We start from the raw sequence: 24,027 nt of genomic DNA on the forward strand, positions 1-24,027 counted from the left end.
TTAAGGTGCTAGGTGGATGTTTCATTTTAGCGAGTTTTAACAGGTTCTATAACTTTTTATTATTCTGATGATAGAAGCATGACTTCCGAAACGCGTCAATCTTAGTGTTTTATAGTATAAACAAGTGGTTGAGCCGATAAACAGGGCTATTACAAATGATTGAAGCGATTTCATAAATTCACTGTAGCTCCATTCATTGACATATGGTCACGACACACTTCAGATACGTAGAAAAACTCATAAAGTTTTGTTCGGCTGAAGCCGCACTTCAGGTTTCTGCCGTCAGAGCGCTCGAGGGCGCAGTGAGACAAAATGGCGACAGGAGCCGAGAAAGCGTATGTCGTGCTTGAAATGCACTCACATCAGTCAGTCATAACAGTGCAACGACACTTCAGGATGAAGTTGAACAAAGATCCAACAACTGCTAACTCCATTCGGCGACGGTATGCGCAGTTTAAAGCTTCTCGATGCCTCTGTAAGGGGAAATCAACGGGTTGAACGCGTGCGTGCGGGCAAGTTTCACGCGTAGCCCGCGGAAGTCGACGAATAAAGCAAGCAGGGAGCTAAACGTACCACAGCCGACGGTTTGGGAAATCTTACGGAAAAGGCTAAAGCAGAAGCCTTACCGTTTACAATTGCTACAAGCCCTGACACCCGATGACAAAGACAAACGCTTTGAATTTTCGGCGCGGTTCCAACAGCTCATGGAAGAGGATGCGTTCAGTGCGAAACTTGTATTCAGTGATGAAGCAACATTTTTTCTTAATGGTGATGTGAACAGACACAATGTGCGAATCTGAGCGGTACAGAATCCTCACGCATTTGTGCAGCAAATTCGCAATTCACCAAAAGTTAACGTGTTTTTTGCAATCTCACAGTTTAAAGTTTACGGCCCCTTTTTCTTCTGAGAAAAAAACGTTACAGGACACGTGTATCTGGACATGCTGGAAAATTGGCTCATGCCACAACTGGAGACCGACAGCGCCGACTTCATCTTTCAACAGGATGGTGCTCCACCGCACTTCCATCATGATGTTCGGCATTTCTTAAACAGAAGATTGGAAAACCGATGGATCGGTCGTGGTGGAGATCATGATCAGCAATTCATGTCATGGCGTCCACGCTCTCCTGACTTAACCCCATGCGATTTCTTTCTGTGGGGTTATGTGAAAGATTCAGTGTTTAAGCCTCCTCTACCAAGAAACGTGCCAGAACTGCGAGCTCGCATCGACGATGCTTTCGAAATCATTGCTGCGCCGAGTGTGGGAGGAACTTGATTATCGGCTTGATGTCTGCCGAATCACGAAAGGGTCACATCTCGAACATTTGTGAATGCCTAAAAAAATTTTTGAGTTTTTGTATATGTGTGCAAAGCATTGTGAAAATATCTCAAATAATAAAGTTATTGTAGAGCTGTGAAATCGCTTCAATCATTTGTAATAACCCTGTATTTTTTAACATTGAGGTAGCGTTACTTCAATGTGTCAGAATGGAGCCGCTGGTCTCCGAACCGGGTATTGTGGGTTCGTTTCGAGGGCTGAGGGAGAGAGGCATCCTTCAAAGGTAAGTGTGGCCATATCAAAATAGCTACGATAAAGCACTTTATTGTTACAGCCAAGCTGGAGTAGACACGGGTGCGCTCCTTCCGCCGGTGGACACACCCTGATGTCGATCCATAGCCTCACCTAACCTGGTGCAACAGTGGATGACGTACCTGTAGCCTTTTTTTATGTTGTAGCAGAGCGCTGACCGGGCTCTACAGTGATGGGCACCCGTGCGCCCACCGCGAGCCTGAGGCTGAGAGGACGTGGTTAGCACAGATGGCGGCGGCTTCATACAGGTTGGGCAGCCCGGCAGCGTGGAAGCTCGGAACTCGGCCTGACGATAGGTGTATGACTCAGTAAATGGATCTGATGAGCTCTTTCACCCAAATCTTCTCTGGCCTGGCTGTCCAGTGTCCCTGCACTGAGCCGTGCTGCTGTCTCGAGGTGATGGCATGCAGTAGTCAACGCAGTAGGCGAGTCTTGCCACAGGTTGGCGTAACCCAGAACGCAGCGCCAGGGGGTGGGGGAGGGGGGGGGGGGGGGAGGCAGCAGGTCAGGTTTGTCGTCAGATCACGTGCCTCCGCAGCGGTAAGGGGACCATCAGTCACCGAAATTCCTCCTCGTCGCAGTATCCTCTCTGCTGCGCTTCAGAGAAACTTGGTCGTGAAATTCAGCGTGGTGTTCCTCTCTTTCTCGAATGATAGTCCCCTTGGAAAAGAGCACAGGTAGTCCCAGTCTTCAAGAAGGGTCGTCGAGCAGATGCGCAAAACTATAGACCTATATCTCTGACGTCGATCTGTTGTAGAATTTTAGAACATGTTTTTTGCTCGCGTATCATGTCATTTCTGGAAACCCAGAATCTACTATGTAGGAATCAACATGGATTCCGGAAACAGCGATCGTATGAGACCCAACTCGCTTTATTTGTTCATGAGACCCAGAAAATATTAGATACAGGCTCCCAGGTAGATGCTATTTTTCTTGACTTCCGGAAGGCGTTCGATACAGTTCCGCACTGTCACCTGATAAACAAAGTAAGAGTCTACGGAATATCAGACCAGCTGTGTGGCTGGATTGAAGAGTTTTTAGCAAACAGAACACAGCATGTTGTTATCAATGGAGTGACGTCTACAGACGTGAAAGTAACCTCTGGCGTGCCACAGGGGAGTGTTATGGGACCATTGCTTTTCACAATATATATAAATGACCTAGTAGATAGTGTCGGAAGTTCCATGCGGCTTTTCGCGGATGATGCTGTGGTATACAGAGAAGTTGCAGCATTAGAAAATTGTAGCGAAATGCAGGAAGATCTGCAGCGCATAGGCACTTGGTGCAGGAAGTGGCAACTGACCCTTAACATAGACAAATATAATGTATTGCGAACACATAGAAAGAAGGATCCTTTATTGTATGATTATATGATAGCGGAACAATCACTGGTAGCAGTTACTTCTGTAAGATATCTGGGAGTATGCGTGCGGAACGATTTGAAGTGGAATGATCATATAAAATTAATTGTTGGTGAGGCGGGTAACAGGTAGAAATTCATTGGGAGAGTGCTTAGAAAATGTAGTCAATCAACAAAGGAGGTGGCTTACAAAACACTCGTTCGACCTATACTTGAGTATTGCTCATCAGTGTGGGATCCGTACCAGATCGGTTTGACGGAGGAGATAGAGAAGATCCAAAGGAGAGCGGCGCGTTTCGTCACAGGGTTATTTGGTAACCGTGACAGCGTTACGGAGATGTTTAATAAACTCAAGTGGCAGACTCTGCAAGAGAGGCGCTCTGCACCGCGGTATAGCTTGCTCGCCAGGTTTCGAGAGGGTGCGTTTCTGGATGAGGTATCGAATATATTGCTTCCCCCTACTTATACCTCCCGAGGAGATCACGAATGTAAAATTAGAGAGATTAGAGCGCGCACGGAGGCTTTCAGACAGTCGTTCTTCCCGCGAACCATACCCGACTGGAACAGGAAAGGGAGGTAATGACAGTGGCACGTAAAGTGCCCTCCGCCACACATCGTTGGGTGGCTTGCGGAGTATAAATGTAGATGTAGACGTTGATGTAGAAAAGCAAGGAAAGCAAGAAATGAAAGCTGTGGACGATAAATAATCTCACAGTTTTTAACACATGTATCACAGTATCAATAATTGGCAATGATCGCAAAAGTTACTAAAATTCGTTAAAAGATCAAATTAAGTCATCGTACTGCTCACCCGCATATTACTGTACACTGAAGTGGCAGTACTCATGGAATACCACTTAATATCGTCTCGGACTTCCTTTTGCCCAACACAGTGCAGCAAGTCGACGTGGCATGGGCTCAGCAAGTAGTTGGGCACCCCTGCTGAAATACTGTGCCATGCTGCCTCTACAGCCGTCCATAATAGCGAAAGTGTTGTCGCTGCAGGATTTTGTGCACAAACTGACCTCTCTATTATGCCCCGTAAATGTCCGATGGGATTCATGTCTGGAGCTCTGGGTGGCCAGATCATTCACTCGAGTTGTCCAGAATGCTCTCATCAAACCAACAGCGAACAACTGTGGCAGAAGACATGGCACATTGTCCTCCATAATTGTTATTTGGGAACACGAAGTCTACGAGGTGCGGCTAGAAAAAAACCGGAATGATGCTGGAAAAAACATTTATTTACAATTATTTACAATTTCATGTTATCTCCTTCAATGTACTCTCTTCCTCGGTCTCTACACCGCTCCATACGAATTTTCCACTGTTCATAGCAATGCTGCAGATCATTTTCGGTAAGTCCACACATTACTTCCGTCGCTTTTTCTTTTACTGCTTCAACAGTCTCAAATCTAGTTCCTTTCAAAGCTGAATTGACTTTAGCGAAAAGAAAAAAGTCACAGGGGGCCAAATCAGGTGAGTAGGGTGGATGATCTACGATGGGAATGTTGTGTTTTGCCAAAAACGTCTTCACTGACAACGCACTGTGAGCTGGGGCATTGTCTTGGTGAAGGATCCATGACTTTTTTCTCCACAAATCGTTCCGTTTTCTCCATACTCGCTCACGTAGGGTAGCCAGGACGCTAATGTAGTAATGCTGATTCACTGTTTGTCCCTCTGGTACCCAATCAATGTGCACAATCACTCTGATGTCAAAAAAAAAAAACAATCATCATTGCCTTGAATTTCGATTTTGACATTCGTGCTTTTTTTGTCGTGGAGAACCAGGAGTTTTCCAATGCATCGATTGGCGTTTAGTTTCGGGATCGTAAGTAAAAAACCACGATTCATCGCAAGTAATAACATTTTGTATGAAGGTGGGATCACTTTCAATGTTTTCCAGGATGTCAGAGCAAATCATTCTTCGGCGTTCCTTCTGTTCAATTGTGAGACACTTTGGAACCATTTTTGAACACACTTTGTTCATGTTGAAACTTTCATGAAGAATCTGCCTAACACTTTCCTTGTCAACTCCTGTTAACTCAGACACTGCTCTGATTGTTAAACGGCGATCTTGTCGAACAAGTTTACCGATTTTTTCAATGTTTGCATCAGTTTTTGCTGACAATGGTCTGCCAGTGCGAGTGTCATCACTGGTGTCTTCGCGGCCATCTTTAAATCGTTTAAACCACTCAAACACTTGTGTTCGCGATAAACAATCATCGCCGTACACTTGTTGTAACATTACAAACGTTTCACTTGCAGATTTTCCTAGTTTGAAACAAAATTTGATGTTAACACGCTGTTCTTTCTGTACACTCAACATTTTCCGACGCACAGACAAAACGTCAACTACTTAAAACAGACGCCACGGGCAGACTGAGTGCAGGAGGCAGATGAAACTCGAGCAGTAGGCGGAGCGAGAGTCACGTGACAGGCCACGCGACTTTCAGCCTTATTGCATTCGTTTTATTGTTTCACCAGTACTAGTCCGGTTTTTTTTCTAGCCACACCCCGTATGAACAGCTGCAGATAGTCTGCAGTTACCCGAACGTAACCATTTACAGTCGGTGATTGGTTCAGTTCGGCCAAAGGACCCAGTCTATTCCATTCAAACACAGTCCACATGATTATGGAGGCACCACCAGCTTGCACGGTGCCTTGTTGACAACCTGAGCTGATGGCTTCGTGAGGTCTGCGCCACAATCGAACCCTGCCATCAGCTCTTACCAACTGAAATCGGGACTCATCTGACCAGGCCACGGTGTTCCAGTCGCCTAGGTTCCAAGCGATATGGTCACGAGCAGGGGAGAAGCGCCGCAGACCATGTTGTCGTCTTAGCAAAGCCACTCGTGTCCATTGTCTGGTGTGATGTCCCAATGCGTTCACCTATAAACGCGCTACGTCCGAAATACAAATATCCTGAACAGTTTTAACAGTTTCAGCTCAACGACCGTCCCATCTCACCCAGATAACACCGACAAAAGACCACCAAAGTCAAGATTCCTTCTGCCTGCTTACTCCAGTCAAGAAAACTACTTTTCCAGGGCCAACCCATTAGGAACAAACTTCTCTGCATTTATCTGCATAAATTGTTCATAAATAAGAGAGAGATTCATAAAACTCCGAATATTTACACCTTCTCCCATACCTAAGTAATTTTCTTATATTTGTTCTGAGATGAAGTTACAGTGCTTAGTCAAGTGCATATCGGCATTCTACTAGGCAGTGCTGTACTGTGTGACCAAAAGTATGTTCCATAATTCGTTTCTTTTTAAGTCATCAATTTTCTGACTGGCTCGATGCAGCCCGCATTGAATTCCTCTCCTGTGCCAAAGTTTTCAGCTCAGAGTAGCAGTTGCAACCTACACCCTGAACTATTTGGAGAATGTAAGCATATATCTGTCGTGCCCTACAGTTTCTACCCTTTACAGCTCCCTCTAGTGGTTGTAGGTTTAGCAGTAGAGGCGAAAGACTACATCTCTGTCTTACACCCTTTTTAATCCGTGCACTTCGTTCTTGGTCTTCCACTCTCATTGATCTCTCTTGGTTTCGTAGTCAAATGGCCTGTCGAATACAACGGTGTAATTGCTTATTTTGTGCTGTTAAAATTTGCAAAAATGTCATTTTTAAAATTTGTTAATGCTCCACTAAGCTGGTGGCATAATAAGTCCACTCAATAAAGACCAAAATGTTAGGCGTGGAAAATAATTAGTGTGGTAAGAAATATTTGTGCAACAGTAGTAGAGGGAATACCATGAACAGCGTGCGTACTAAAAATTCTGACCTCTGTGGGAGGAGTGTGGAAGAAGGCGTGCTCTTTGAAGGTTACTTTTGAACGCTTTTCTTGAATAACTCGGAAACTCTGGACCCTTGTAAAACATATCCCAGTATAAAATTTAGCTACACTAAATTTCTTACCTAACCCTCATTTTCATTTTTTTCTGTACGGATAATAGTTCGCTCGGAGAGAGCGAGAGAATATGAAAATCTCGCACTTGGTTTTTCAAGGCAAGAAATAACATTGAGGGTTGCGTATAACGACACGGTAGTGGCAGCTGATTTACCCTGTAGACAGTCGTTCTTCTCTCGATTTGTTTGCGAGTGGAACAGGAAAGGAAGTAACTAGTAGCGGTAAGGGCACCCTCAAGATACTGAGAATATGCTGTAGAATTTTGCAGAAAACAGTCTGTAATTTTGCGGGTCCGTTCCTTTACGCTTCTGCCCTGTCGCCTGCCCTTTTCTCCAATCGCTTGGAACTTTGCGCTGGGCATATTCGCTATAAATTCAAGGTAAGTAAGCGACAATATCGTTGAGTACTCTTTGTAAAACGGAACTGGGGAACATCCGGATCTGTCGACTTACTTGTTCTAACTCTTTCAGTTGTTTCCCTACGATAGTATTGTCTATTATCAAATCATCCAAAATGGAGTATGACGACCGTTCAGTTTATCATACAAATTGTAAAACTCTTAAGCCGTCGCCAAGGTAGCCCCTGCCGGCCGGCAACACATCTAACACCACACAGCACCGAGGATGTCTACAGCCCAAGGCGTAAGCAATGGTAAACATCGGCTGTTTTGGAAACTGACATTCCGCTTACTACTTCCTGCAGGGGGAGTTCGAGATGGCCTGCAGGAAGTATTACTACACCAACATCTGATTGGCTGACCAATACTATTTAAAGGCTAGAAGCAGCACCGCACGTCAGTCCACGCCAAGTACTGACCTCCAGGACGTCTCCCCAGAAGACTACGTCTTCGCCATTGGAATAGGACTTTGAATTACGTGTATGTGTGTTACCACGGACTCTTTTGTTGCCTCTAGTAGGAAATTCTTATTGGCTTTATGATTGTGACTTTTCGTTGTTATTCAGTCATTTCCATGTAGACTCACGTAAATTAAAGTTGCGTCGAAAAACTTTCGAATTGTCAGTCACAACACAAGTGGTGACGAGTTTGTGCCTGCATGTGTCGTCATCCCGGCGGAAATAGTGCTTCATCTGCTGATCAAAAGTGTGCACGACTTACTACAAGGTGTTCAACGAGGATTCTGTAGACTGGGAAACATACGAGAAGTAGCTCCTGCAGCATTTTCACATCCACCAGCTTGTCCAAGAGGCTTTGTGATTGTGACTTTTCGTTATTATTCAGTCATTTCCATGTAGACTAATGTTAACAAAAGTTGTGTTGTAAACCTTTCGAATTGTCAGTCACAAAAAATGTCATGTATTTTATTTTTCATCTGACAATTAAACAAGTATGTAGAACTACACTATAACTGGAAATTTCAATATGACATTTGCTGTACGACAAAAAGTATAATTCATGATACCACAGTTTGCAAAAGTAAGCATTCTGCCATAGTCCTAAGAAGTGAACGATCCTCATTCTGTTACTTATATTATGCCCCACTTGAAGTCGTTCATTCAGCCTTTAACAAATGTTTAATGTTAACTACCTTATTGGAAATAAATTTTTTGATGTTAAAAATCCACAAAATATTATTAACTATTTTATTTACCATTTTACGTGACTGACGACTGAGCCATGCGTGGCTAGTGTTGGTGCCATATCTCACTTGACGTCCTGTTTTTGCTGTACTACCATCTCGTTATGTTAATTTCAATTACTGTTTTCACTGAGTTGCCGCCTTGCCTGCCCGTGAGCGGCAGCAGCGGCGCTTATCGATATAAGCCCTGGTATATTATCTTTGCTGTCTGCTATTACTTCCAGGTTGGCGTGTGTTTGGAGTTAGCTGGGATCTGCCAGTGAGTTGTGAGGCGCTAGCAGTGCATTTTGCACCTGGCAGTGTTTGACTTAGGATGCGGAGAAGTTCAGTCGGGTCGCGGCTGCAGTGAGGTCCAGACAACCATGACTCACCCGTCATTTGCCGATTCATATTACTCGTGTGCGGACTACCTTGGTGGGTCGTCAGTTGGTCGTCTTGTCGGATGACGTGTATGTTGACCGGCGATCGCTTATGGTTTGCCTGCGTGAGCCAACTCGTGACTCATCCTTGTTGTTGCACTGTCGCTGCCGTTAGTATTGTCTAGTCCTTCGTGCAAGTGTTTGTGAAACTGTGTGTAGCTTGTGATGCCGACTGCTCAGTTATTTTTGTGCTGTCTCCGTGCTGATGTGTGGGAGTCGGTCAGTTGGCGTGGAGCAGCGAGGAAATCTCTGCGGGGCGTGGTTTAGCCTGGACCGCTTGTGGTCTCAACGCAGTGTCGGAGTGTGTGGGTCTGTTCCCATTTCTATGAGGCCCATGGCTCACTGACCCTGGACACGAAAGTAGAATTTGGATTTAATTTACCAGAAAGTCAATACTGTTCACATTGTGCCATTTGGTTCTCATTGTTGGCTGTTGGGAGATTCCCACGAGCAACAACATGTGTGTTTGAGCTCATAGCCGATGGTTTTGAATTAAATTTGAATTGTTTTTAGTGGTGCTTTAAGTCATGGGCCTTCAGCCGCATTAAAATTATAATTCCTTGCTTGTCAAGTATAAGATTGTTTGCGCCTTCAGCCTGATTAAAATAGTGTTTACAGATAAAGCCTTGGACCTTCTGCCTAATAAAAATTATTATAGTTATGTTTTAAGTCATGGGCCTTCAGCTGTTTTAAAATTAAAATTCCTTTCTTGTTAAGTGTTAGATTGTTTGGGGCCTTCAGCCTAATTTAAGATGAGGCATTGTGGTTTAAATTTATTTTACCTTGAGTTTTGTCATGGGGCCTTCAACAGTTTTTAAAGTAACGATCTTTGTCTTTCGAGCGTCAGACTGTTTCCTTCAGCCTAATTGAAGATAAGGCCTTGTGCCTTGTGTTTCTTTTTATTTAATCTTACCTTGAGTCTTAAATCATCGCCCTTCAGCCGTCCTTAAATTAAGGTTATTGCTTTTCAAGTGTTAGATTTTTGGGCCTTCCGCCAACTTATAGCACTTACTTAACGTGGGAACTTCTGTCTTCTAAATATTCTTTTTGGCGTCTGAATTTTGAGTTAATGGCATTTAGCCGTTTTTCTTTTAAATCAAATTGGTTGTGCCCTTAAGGCATAAGATAGTGTGGCGTATTCAGCTGATAACTAAGTTCAAGAATTTGTACTGTAATGTTTGGTCAAATAAATGAAGTTTTATGTGTTCGGGTGTAACTTACAGCCGCTAATTTGGCCCCTTTCCACAATTCCAACTACCTGTCCTGTCCTGCATGTTTAGCAGTTGTACTACTTTCCATTTTAAATTATTCCCAGTGTATTCTGTTATATATGAAATGTATGTATATACTGTAAAAAACATTAGAAAATATGTATTATTATTCATGAGACTGTTGCCATCTTGTGGTACTCTTCCTTATTGGTCTATTAGCCCCTCTGGTATCCGGCAGTATGTAGCAGGCAGCCAACCCAAACACATTCTACACTTGTGTGACTCTGTATTGTCATGAGGACACAGTTATATTTATTTTAATGTTGTACTCTCTTTTCATCATAAGATAAAGTTTTCTTATATATATGTGAAGTGGGATAGCTTAGGCGAAGATAATCTCATTTTTTATTTCAAATTCACAGTGCGTTACGATGGTATAAAAAGACAGGTGCAGTTTCCCGCACAACATGATTTCATAACCTGTACACTGAGATCATGTCAAAAAGAACTTAAGTAAAATCGTTTAATTTACTATTACAGCTACAGCAGTGTAATATTTTTAAACTTGCAGATCTGTAGATGGCAGCTTATCTCTGCCGAAACTAATAACGCAGTGTAGCAGCATGCTACAGAGGCAATAAAGGCGTCATATCTGAAGCTTTCTTTACATTACAAGCAATTACGGCTGATGAGATCTGGTACTAGCTTCAGTGCCTAGTACAAGGGAAGGCTGGGTGGTCGGATCTCACCTTCAGCGATTTGCTTTTACCCCCTGCCGACACCGGCTGTTATCCAGCTGGCGTCCCTTTTGAACTCTGAAATGAGGGCTTGGAGCATCCCCGCAGTATGGAAGCACGCGGAGATGTTGATCTTGGCCATCCTCAAGCCTGGAAAAGACGCCAGATCCCTGCAAAGAAATCGACCGATCAGCTTTACGCGTGTTCGAGCGCCTCTTCCTGCGACGCCTGCTCGAGGATGTGGAAATCGAAAACGTTGTACCAGATGTCCAGTCTTGATTCTGGATAGGACATTCTACAACCCACCAGGAGCTGCACTAGGTGGAGGATGTAATGGAGACCCGAGAGGTGTCTGGAGCCTTGTTGCTCCATCTCACCAGAGTCTTACACTACATACGACATGTGGAACTACTGTGTAAGTAGCTAACATGTGGAGTCCCAACACCAGGTGAGAGAATACTGCGTGACTACTTGGATGGAGGTACCTTCTGCGTGGTCGCTGCTGATTAACTGTCATCAAGTTGCCCATCGCCGCCGGCCTTGTACTTCAACGGTCGGTGCTTGGCCCAAACGTACACTCCTGGAAATGGAAAAAAGAACATATTGACACCGGTGTGTCAGACCCACCATACTTGCTCCGGACACTGCGAGAGGGCTGTACAAGAAATGATCACACGCACGGCACAGCGGACACACCAGGAACCGCGGTGTTGGCCGTCGAATGGCGCTAGCTGCGCAGCATTTGTGCACCGCCGCCGTCAGTGTCAGCCAGTTTGCCGTGGCATACGGAGCTCCATCGCAGTCTTTAACACTGGTAGCATGTCGCGACAGCGTGGACGTGAACCGTATGTGCAGTTGACGGACTTTGAGCGAGGGCGTATAGTGGGCATGCGGGAGGCCGGGTGGACGTACCGCCGAATTGCTCAACACGTGGGGCGTGAGGTCTCCACAGTACATCGATGTTGTCGCCAGTGGTCGGCGGAAGGTGCACGTGCCCGTCGACCTGGGACCGTACCGCAGCGACGCACGGATGCACGCCAAGACCGTAGGATCCTACGCAGTGCCGTAGGGGAACGCACCGCCACTTCCCAGCAAATTAGGGACACTGTTGCTCCTGGGGTATCGGCGAAGACCATTCGCAACCGTCTCCATGAAGCTGGGCTACGGTCCCGCACACCGTTACGCCGTCTTCAGCTCACGCCCCAACATCGTGCAGCCCGCCTCCAGTGGTGTCGCGACAGGCGTGAATGGAGGGGCGAATGGAGACGTATCGTCTTCAGCGATGAGAGTCGCTTCTGCCTTGGTGCCAATGATGGTCGTATGCGTGTTAGGCGCCGTGCAGGTGAGCGCCACAATCAGGACTGTATACGACCGAGGCATACTGGGCCAACACCCGGCATCATGGTGTGGGGAGCGATCTCCTACACTGGCTGTACACCACTGGTGATCGTCGAGGGGACACTGAATAGTGCACGGTACATCCAAACCGTCATCGAACCCATCGTTCTACCATTCCTAGAGCGGCAAGGGAACTTGCTGTTCCAAGAGGACAATGCACGTCCGCATGTATCCCGTGCCACCCAACGTGCTCTAGAAGGTGTAAGTCAACTACTCTGGCCAGCAAGATCTCCGGATCTGTCCCCCATTGAGCATGTTTGGGACTGGATGAAGCGTCGTCTCATGCGGTCTGCACGTCCAGCACGAACGCTGGTCCAACTGAGGCGCCAGGTGGAAATGGCATGGCAAGCCGTTCCACAGGACTACATCCAGCATCTCTACGATCGTCTCCATGGGAGAATAGCAGCCTGCATTGCTGCGAAAGGTGGATATACACTGTACTAGTGCCGACATTGTGCATGCTCTGTTGCCTGTGTCTATGTGCCTGTGGTTCTGTCAGTGTGATCATGTGATGTATCTGACCCCAGGAATGTGTCAATAAAGTTTCCCCTTCCTGGGACAATGAATTCACGGTGTTCTTATTTCAATTTCCAGGAGTGTATGTACACGGTACAGTCACATTAATAAGACGTCACATTTCCGATACGTGGCACCAACACATACAAATAGGTTGGAGTAACCTTTGACTCAGAAACCTCTATCCAATTCGCAGCTCTCAGCCTACATGTCCACTCACCCCAGTCTTGATGTTGGCAAGTGCCTCATACGACGTGTCGTGGAGTATGCAGTAGTTTGACGCTGATATCTGCATCCAATGGCTGCAACAACTTCAGAACAGGTCTCTGTAACAGGTTCTCCCACCGTCCTCGGCACTATCCATCGCGGGAGCTGCACGCAATGGCTGATGTACCGGTACCGAAAGGACAACCTCAAGAAGCTATAACGAAGTTCTACCAATATTTTATTAGCTCTGCTAGAAATCTGGGGAACAGAGGCAAGTACAAGCTCATTCTACGATGGGACTGAAATGCAGCGATACTTAAGAAAATCATAACAAAAAAATCAGTAAATAACTTGAAGTACAGCAAAACTGAGTCTTAGATAGCAGCGATAGTGTCCGACTAAATTTGCTTCATGCAATGGCAGCGATACGTAATAACAAGGGATAAAATCACTTGCGGAGATTGCAGGCTAAACAGGAAGTGTTAAAACTTCATTTGGAACTGGAAGTCCAGAGTGTCCAGCGCTGAAGCTTGCGATGACGGCTCTTCGTCCTTTGGAATAGGTTGTTCGCAAGGTGACTGGCATATGAGCGGCGCGGGCAGCTGCAAAGGGCGGAGAAAGGTTCGCGTGGCTGGAATTTTCCTTGGTATAAATCTGGGGACTTGGAATACTGTCAAGTAGTACGTTTGAGGAACTGCAGAGTTTTCTGGTGTTAACTAGGGGTCTCTAACTCTGAACGGGAGACCAGTTAACAAACTTTATATGTTTCGTAAGGGAGTGTAGCGTTGCGGTAGTCAGTTGGAGCTTGGGCTCTGAACGTTAACAGGAATTACATTTGTTTGTTTATTTTATTTATTTATTATTCTACTTCGTCTGATTCTGGTCGGCAAGTCCTCTCTTACATCGGACCAGTGTCTCACACGTACATTACCTTTGTACATCACAGTTACCCAAGAAATAACAGTTACCCAAGAAATAACAGTTTAGAATGTCTATAGTGACAATATGAGTAAGTAACACCGACTACGATCCAACAAAATTAACAGCTGAAGCGCTTGTACTGCTACTGCTGCGGTAACCAATGGCGATAACAGTAATAATAATAATAATAATAACAATAATAATAATGGCAATAATAACCAAAATTATACTGGCAGATATGAAAAGAATTCATGAATGCGCGGAATAGATGTTTTCTGATATAGCGAATTATGGGGAAACGAAATTTAAGGAGACTGCATTAACTAAAAATACTGGGAAATGAGGAGGTCTGGTTGGAAAGAAGGATGTATAGGGGTTACGGGTGCGTTCAGGAACAACTGTAAACCTTAATGTTGCTTTTGCAGGTATGTCATTACCTGTCACTGGAGCTAGAGATGTTATTCACATCCGTAACATAATGCGGGAGGTTATTCTAGAGTCACTTACCTGCTACTGATGAGATCTAGCTGAACAAGGATTTTGCTCTGATGGGAGTGGGCTTATCTGCTACGTTGTTGACACAAGAGCGTTGAAGTCAAGAAGTGATATGAGGGACCGTGCTTGTTGATAAGACAGTGTATTAGGGAGGGGGTATGGTTGTCTCTGCGCTTGTCTGCCCGTAGCCAGAGGAGCTGTGCATCTGATGGTGAACTGCGATCGAAGTGTCGAAACTCACGGCTATTACGAACACAGGCATTCGTAACCAGTTCCAACCGTCCTGAGATTTCCTGGGAAGGGTTTTGCAGGGTTCACAGGTAGATGGAAAATTGTGCTGAAATGCAGGAGGATCTGCAGCGAATTGACGCGTGGTGCAGGGAATGGCAACTGAATCTCAATGTAGACAAGTGTAATGTGCTGCGAATACACAGAAAGATAGATCCTTTATCATTTAGCTACAAAATAGCAGGTCAGCAACTGGAAGCAGTTAATACCATAAATTATCTGGGAGTACGCATTAGGAGTGATTTAAAATGGAATGATCATGTAAAGTTGACCGTCGGTAAAGCAGATGCCAGACTGAGATTCATTGGAAGAATCCTAAGGAAATGCAATCCGAAAACAAAGGAAGCAGGTTACAGTACGCTTGTTCGCCCACTGCTTGAATACTGGTGTGGGATCCGTACCAGATAGGGCTGATAGAAGAGATGGAGAGGATCCAACGGAGAGCAGCGCGCTTCGTTACAGGGTCATTTAGTAATCGCGAAAGTGTTACGGAGATGATTGATAAACTCCAGTGGAAGACTCTGCAGGAGAGACGCTCAGTAGCTCGGTACGGGCTTTTGTTAAAGTTTCGAGAACATACCTTCACCGAAGAGTCAAGCAGTATATTGCTCCCTCCTACGTATATCTCGCCAAGAGACCATGAGGATAAAATCAGAGAGATTAGAGTCCACACAGAAGCATACCTACAATCCTTCTTTCCACGAACAATACGAGACTGGAATAAAAGGGAGAACCGATTGAGGTACGCAGGGTACCCTCCGCCGCACACCGTCAGGTGGCTTGCGGAGTATGGATGTAGATGTGGACGTAGATGTAATATCCCTGTGATTAGTAACTGAAAGTATGTGAGTTTGGGCAAGTTTCTTTCTTATGTCAAAAGAGGAGAGTTTTATACATACTTCATAGGGCTTGAAGAGATGCTGATGTATTCTTGCAGACTGCACTTACATGCTCTGGCCGATTTAGATTTTCATTTATTCTTACTTCTAGGCTCTTTACTGAAGGAGATAGTTTGGTATTTGTCCCACTTATCTTTAAAGATGGCAGGGATACCCGATAGCCGGCTGGTGTGGCCGAGCGGTTCTAGGCGCTGCAGTCTGGAACCGCGCCACCGCTACGGTCGCAGGTTCGAATCCTGCCTCGGGTATGGTTGTGTATGCTGTCCTTAGGTTAGATAGGTTTTAGTTCTAAGTTCTAGGGGACTGATGACCTCAGATGTTAACTCCCATAGTGCTGAGAGCCATTTGAACCATTTTTTGATACCCGATAATTCGGTATAATGAGCCTAGAATGACCAAAAAGTACCGCTTGGGCTTTGGATGGGAGGAGCCTTAGAGCTACAGCCTGCAGCCACTTCGATTGTGCACACAAGTTGGTACTGAAATTCCCGTTAGCTGTCTTTAAGTTTATTGATCTCTCACACTTAATGGGAGTCCATCAGAGTACCTGTGGTATTTGCAGTAGGAGAAAAATGATGACACACAATTGACATAAAATGAAAGGACTAAAAGACCTAATACTGAACCCCGGAGAACGTCTGACACTAGGTGCCTCGTTTTGTAAATTTATAGTGCCAGGTGTAACGCACTGCTGCCTATATTTCAGGGATGAGTGACAGAATTGCATTCCATTGATGAGAAATGTAAATTGCTAAGTCTGGCAAATAAAATATCGAATTCAACAGTGTCGTAGGCCTTGCTGATGTCAAAGAAGCACATGGGAAAATTCATGGCGTCTGCTAAAGCAGAGGTTGTGCTGCAATGTTTGCGGAGACCTGATTGGTGTTTGTGTACTACGTTGTTTGTAGTTCAGTACTTGATTAGCAGATGGCGGATTATATATTCTATTGCCCTGGATATTGTAGGAAGATTGCAAATATGTCTGGGTGCTGCGGCAACGTTCTTCTTACGTAGGGACTTAACTACTACCTGTTTCTAGGCTTGAAGGAAAACATTTGAGGACAAGGAGTGGTTGAAGATGCCTATTACAGTGGGCGGCAGTGGTTCAATAATAGGTTTCGTCATTTGACTGTGATGCCGTAGTGTCCTGTAGATGCTAATCTGATACACATAATGGCTTTTTTACGGTATTGCACGTAACAAGCTCTAGATAGAATTTTTAGTGACTAAAGTCGTGCACTCCGACTTTGTGCTTGAATTGAAGTTACAGATAATGTGAAGTGCCGGTACAGTTGCTCGACCAGGAAAGTTATAGGCATTTAGTTGGTACTAACTTGAAGTTGAAGACTTACGATTACAATGTTTCACAAAAAGATCAATCTCTCTCGCATTTATTGTTGGGATACATACTTGGAAGTAAACTTTTAGATTGGTGCGTAGGTTAGTAACGTTTTCGTTTTGCATGTTGGTATTGTGGTTGGTATGGGTTTATTTATCGATGTCGGCAGCAGGTAAGGCAGCCATAAACATTAGCGATAGTGTCGTTGGACAGAGCACGCCAAGAAAATGCTTTCTCGTTTTAAGGAAGATCGTTTGGACATTACTGATGCTCCATGTTCTGGAAGACCTTCGGGGTTTGGTGAAGATCGTTTAAACGCACTAATCCACCGAAGGTACAGGTCACTGTACTCGAGAACTGTCGTGCCACATTTGCATGAGGGAAAGGCTCAAAAATCGGATGGTATGGGTACCACACACTCTAAGCCAAAATCACAAAATTCAGTGGGTGGCCACATGTGCGTTTCTTCTTGCTCATCGTCCACTGGCTCTTGAAGAACACCGACCATTGCTGCCCTGTATCGTAACTGGTGAGAAACGGCGTCTTTACGCAAATGTAAGGAAAAATGGGAAATGGCTGAGCCCAAAGAAAGCACCAACTGCCAGTACAAAGACCTGTGCGCATCCACGAAAGATAATATTATGCGTCTGGTGGAAGAGTAACGGTGTGTTGTACTACGAATTGCTTCCCTGAGGTGGCTGACATGTACTGTCAACACCTGAGACGTCTTGCATACACAGTCCGAGAAATATGATCACGACGAAGGCGTGAAGAGATGCTACTCCATGATAACTCCAACCCGCATTCTGCTAGACCGACGAAAAACACTACGCAGGAATTGCGTTGGGAAGGCATTCCTCACCCACCTTAATCAGCTAATCTTGCGCCCTCAGATTTTCGTCTTTTCCCTTTCATATTGAATACCGTTCAAGGAACTTCCTTCCCTGGCGAATATGTGCTCCGAACATGGCTCGATGATTTCTTCGCCTACAGGCCACGTAATTTCTACAGTTGCGGAACCGAAAAGTTACCCAAGTTTTGGAAGACTGTTGTTTATAGTGAAAGAGAATGTATTATAGGTTATCAAAGTCTCTAAAAAAGTGGCTCTAAGCACTATGGGACTTAACATCTGAGGTCATCAGTCCCTCAGTCTTAGACCTACCTAAACCTAACTAACCTAAGGACATCACACTCATCCATGCCCGAGGTAGGATTCGAACCTGCGACCGTAGCAGCAACGCGGTTCCGGACTGAAGCGCCTAGAACCGCTCGGCGACAGCGGCCGGCTCAAAGTCTCTGTTACTGGTATCTGGTATGTGTATAAAACGTATGGGAAAACTTTTCTGATTGATGCACCAACCTAAAATAACGAAACTGTGATACAAAATTATGCCCTGTAAAACAGTGTTAACCAATGTGTTGTGGCAGGTAACAAACATATTGGCAGATAAGAAATTAAAAAGTTTTATTTAGATAAATTTGATATGTCTTGAAGTTAGTTATCACCCATAACTTCATAAAGCCTGCGTTTCAATACACATTTATAAGCACTGCTATCATGGCTTTAACTTTAGATTAGCCATCTGACAGCTGTGAAATAGCGCCCCTAGCCACAATAAGTAAACAATGCCATACGCAGGGTGATAATTATTGAACTCTATCAAATAAGATAGTCATAACTTCTGAAAGGTTTGTGTCAGGACATTGAAACTACGCAGTAGGCCGCAGAGCATGATGGGAATTGATAGGCGCATGCGCACGCACCGGGCTATGTGCATGCGCACGCACCGGGCTGCTGTCAGCCATTTCCACGTTAAATTGTCACGGTAAAGATATTCCTTGATGGCACAGCGACTACCGAACGGTATGTGGAGGTTTCGGAAGATGATTTCATCTCCATTTTCCAAAGTGACATGTGACCATGATTTCGACAAAAGTGGTTCATGGACGACGGAGCTCGACCCCATCGAAGCAGGAGAGTGTTTGATGTCCTGGAGGAACACTCTGGGGACCGCATTCTGGCTCTGGGGTACCCTGGGGTCACAGACATGGGCCTCGATTGTCCGCCAAATCCTCCGGATCTGAACATATGCGACTCCTTTTTGTGCAGTTATGTTGATGACAATAACCCTAAAACCACTGCTGAACCGAAAACAGCCACTGAGGAGGTCATCGACATCATCGATATTCCGACACTTCAGCGGATCCAGAATTTCGCCATTCGTCTGCGCTATGTCACTGCAAACGATGGCAGGCATATCGAACATGTCATAAGCTAAATCGGAATATCTGTAGTAACGTTTCCATGTTAGAGATCATTTTATTACTTCTCTTCAAATCACATTAATCATGGAATGGAAACACACAGCAACAGAATGTACCAGCGTGACTTCAAACACTTTGTTACAAGAAATGTTCAAAATATCCTCCGTTAGCGAGGATATATGTATCCATGGAATCCCTGATGCGTTGATGCAGCCCTGGAGAATAGCGTATTGTATCACAGCCGTCCACAATACGAGCACGAAGAGTCTCTACATTTGGTACCGGGTTTGTGTAGACAAGAGCTTTCAAATGCCCCTGTAAATGAAAGTCAAGAGCGTTGAGGTCAGGAGAGCGTAGAGGCCATGGAATTGGTCCGCCTCTACCAATCCATCGGTCACCGAATCTGTTGTTGAGAAGCGTACGAACACTTCGACTGAAATGTGCAGGAGCTCCATCGTGCATGAACCACATGTTGTGTCGTACTTGTAAAGGCACATGTTCTAGCAGCACAGGTAGAGTTTCCCGTATGAAATCATGATAACGTGCTCCATTGAGCGTAGGTGGAAGAACATGGGGCCCAATAGAGACATCACCAACAATGCCTGCCCCAACGCTCACAGAAAATCTGTGTTGATGACATGATTGCACAATTGCGTGCGGATTCTCGTCACGTCACAAATGTTGATTGTGAAAATTTAGAATTTGATCACGTTGGAATGAAGCCTCATCCGTAAAGAGAATATTTGCACTGAAATGAGGATTGACATATTGTTGGATGAACCATTCGCAGAAGTGTACCCGTGGAGGCCAATCAGCTGCTGATAGTGCCTGCACACGCTGTACATGCTACGGAAGCAACTGGTTCTCCCGTAGCACTCTCCATACAGTGACGTGGTCAGCGTTACCTTGTACAGCAGCAACTCCTCTGACGCCGACATTAGTGTTATCGTCAACTGCACGAAGAATTGCCTCGTCTATTGCATGTGTCCTCGTCGTTCTAGGTCTTCCCCAGTCGTGAGTCATAGGCTGGAATGTTCCGTGCTCCCTAAGACGCCGATCAATTGCTTCGAACGTCTCCCTGTCGGGACACCTTCGTTCTGGAAATCTGTCTCGATACAAACGTACCACGCCACGGCTATTGCCCTGTGCTAATAAATACATCAAATGGGCGTCTGCCAACTCCGCATTTGTAAACAATGCACTGACTGCAAAACCTCGTTCGTGATGAACACTAAACTGTTGGTGCTACGTACTGATGTGCTTGGTGCTAGTACTGTAGAGCAATGAGTCGCATGTCAACACAAGCACCGAAGTCAACATTACCTTCCTTCAATTGGGCCAACTGGCGTTGAATCGAGGAAGTACAGTACATACTGACGAAACTAAAATGAGCTCTAACATGGAAATTAAGCGTTTCCAGACACATGTCCACATAACATCTTTTCTTTATTTGTGTGTGAGGAATGTTTCCTGAAAGTTTGGCCGTACCTTTTTGTAACATCGTGTATTTCAATAACTGTCACGGTGTTAAGTCGATCCCACGTTTTTATTAGAAGGCCTGATTAATTCCTTTTAACATACATGGCACATCATCCTAATTTCCTAATCTAATCCCCTGGTATGAGTTGACACAATTTGACTTCACCCCATTAATTATATTCTACTTTCTGTTCTTTTCTTCTTTTTGAAACTCTGGCCTTTCTGTTTAATTGATCTTCCGTGATAGCGGTGGGGACGAAAGACGGTTTAAACCAGAGCAGGGAAACGCCACTCTCACTGCTAGAACCGCCGTGGGCGCGTTTGGCGGCCGAATGAAGTTTCGACAGTAGGTCCCCCAAGCGCAGCAGCCCACCAGCGAGGTCGCACCGTTTCCGTGCCAGGAGGTCTTATGGAATTTTTCCAACAGCCCCTCTCGCCTATATACACACACGTGCCACTGGCGGATTCTTCATATCAGGAGACGCACGCTGGGTCAACAGGCAGCAGATGTGTTTACTCGCGCACCATGCGCGGCTGCGGGTAGGGGTGGGGTGGAGGGATTGTGTGGGACCCGCTGTCTGGGCAACACCGCTGCCGTTTCACCTCGCTGCACCCGCAAGCCAACAGCAGCAGTCAGTCGTTCGTGGTTTACTCCTCCAGCAGGGTATTGAAACTAGTGCTGCCTGCACACCTGTGAAACCGTCGAACAAATCGTACAACTGTGCTAGGGGTCTCTGAAGATTTTTAATGAAAGAAAAAGATCCAAATTGCAATGTTATTACAAGGCAACGCAGAGAGAACAGTACCTAAATAATCAGCGCAATTTGAGAAGTGATAAAAAGTCCATTAAATTGTATTACTAAGAGTTCCTGTACCAAACTGCCTACTTATTGTCTTCACACTCCGGCTGGTTTCAGTAATATGCCTAGCGGAAAGTTTTGTACATTACTGTCTTTTGGATACGGGCATAAATGACATCCTTTACGATTTGAAGAGATGTACTGCTCAGTTGACGATGTCGATGTCTTCTCAATAAATGGTTATAAGAAGACCGGGTACTAAACAGACAGCCGGCAGCTGGTGGCCGAGCGGTTCTAGGCGCTTCAGACTGGAACCGTGCGATCGCTACGGTCGCAGGTTCGAATCCTGACTCGGACATGGATGTGTGATATCCTTACGTTAGTTAGGTTTAAGTAGTTGTAAGTTCTGGGGGACTGATGACCACAGATGTTAAGTCCCATAGTGCTCAGAGCCATTTGAACCATTTTTTTGTTTATTCGTTATGAAGCCTACGATATTTAGTCGTTTCTACTATCCCTCTAGCTCGGCTCCACCGAATCTGCTATTCTTCTGTGGCCATGGTCGGGAGTTTAGTACTGATTGCTCTTTAAATAACTTCGATAGCATTATTTTGTTGTATTTGTCTCAATAATGAGTACCAACTTTGTGATAGTTCGAACATCTGCAGATCATTGGAGTTGCAGATCACTGTAGTCGGAGTTCTCCATGCGGTGTACAGCTTCCGTAACTGGCTTGTGTAAGCAGCGCAGAGCAAGTAATTCTGACGGGTTGCTCTGAAATTACGATAGATATTTGAGCCATTCCGATGTTTAGAGAAAGTATCTCCTGCCATGTACCTGTCACGAATGCAACAGGGAATATGGACAATGATAGTCGTACTAACAGTTCCCTCCTCCACACACCGCGAGGTAGTTTGTTGATCATGGTTGCAGACAAAAAAGGTACAATATTCAGGACGGCTATTTGCTAGCACCGCCTGCTGATAATTCACATAACTAAATATTATACTGATCAGGTTAGGTTAAAAAATGGTTCAAATGGCTCTGAGCACTATGGGACTCAACTGCTGAGGTCATTAGTCCCCTAGAACGTAGAACTAGTTAAACCTAACTAACCTAAGGACATCACACACATCCATGCCCGAGGCAGGATTTGAACCTGCGACCGTAGCGGTCTCGCGGTTCCAGACTGCAGCGCCAGAACCGCGCGGCCACTTCGGCCGGCGATCAGGTTAGGTGATACACTAGTAGGACACTCGACCTGTGTCCCGGGGGAAGACCGTTCTACTCAACGACCTGTTATCCAAAGTTAGGTCTCGGTGATTTCATTAAATCGTTGCAAGGTGGGTCTTTTGAAAACACACGGCCAACTTCTTTCCCCAGCCATTTCCCAATTCGAGATGTCGTCCATTTCTACTGACGTCGCCGTACGTAGGACATTAAAACCTAATCATCCTTCCTTTTTGAACACCTTTTACATAGCCATGAGAACTGCAGTAAATAATACCTGCGTACGTTCTCTAAACCAACTCAACTGCACTCACAAGTAGATTTGTTCGGTTACAATATTATCTTTTGTTCTTCACTTAATTTACGTTAGGATGAAAAACTCCCTGTTGGCTTCTGTCTCGGGTTCTTCAGGCGATTTTTGTTTGATAGTTTTTCTGACGTTTCGCCAGCACGAGTGGCTGTTGTCAAAGTGTCACCTTTCATTGTTGATGTTGGACTGGAGTCGAGTTGGTACCAGCATATAATACATTATGACCATCTACCTAATAGTCGGAATCTCCACCTTGAGCACGAAAAACAGCGTCGACGGATTGTGGCATGGATGCAATGAGGCCTTGGTAGGTCGCTCAAGGGTGTTGCCACCACATCTGCACACACAAGTTACCTAATTCCCTTAAATTACGGGGAGGGAGCTTCATGAACTCCGACGCCACACTCAATGACATCTCAGATGTGTTCCATCAGGTTCAGATTTGGCGAGTTGAGGGGGCCAGCACGTCAATTGGACCTCGCCACTTTGTTCCTCGAACCACTCCATCACTCTCCTGGCCTTGTGATTTGTTGCATTATCTTTCTATAAACTACCACTGTTGTCGGAAAGATGATCGTCATGAAGGGGTATATGTGGTCTCCAACCACTGTACAATACTCCTCAGCCATCATACTGCCTAGCGCGAGCCCCACTGGACCCATGGATGACCTTTTGAATGCTCCCCGGAGCATAATGGAGCCACCGCCCACTTGTCTCCGTCCCACAGAATAAGTGTCAACGAGCTGTTCCCCTGCAAGACGATGGATTCGCGTCCTCCGATTGGCATGACAAAGAAGGTAATGGAATTTAACAGACCAAGCAACGCTCTGCCACTGCGCCAACATCCAGTGCCCATGGTCGCGTGCCCATTTCAGTCGTAGCTGCCGATGTCGTGGTGTTAACAATACCAAGTGGATGGGTCGTCAGGTGCAAAGGCCCATCGTTAAGTATTTGTCTGTTAAGACACACTTGTGCTCCGCCCAACTTTCAAGTCTGATGTTAGCACCGCCACAGGTCATCACCTGTCCTGTTTTACCAGTCTGCCCA

Source organism: Schistocerca americana, chromosome 7 (genome assembly GCF_021461395.2).
Source record: "Schistocerca americana isolate TAMUIC-IGC-003095 chromosome 7, iqSchAmer2.1, whole genome shotgun sequence".
In the NCBI taxonomy this organism is placed as follows: domain Eukaryota; kingdom Metazoa; phylum Arthropoda; class Insecta; order Orthoptera; family Acrididae; genus Schistocerca; species Schistocerca americana.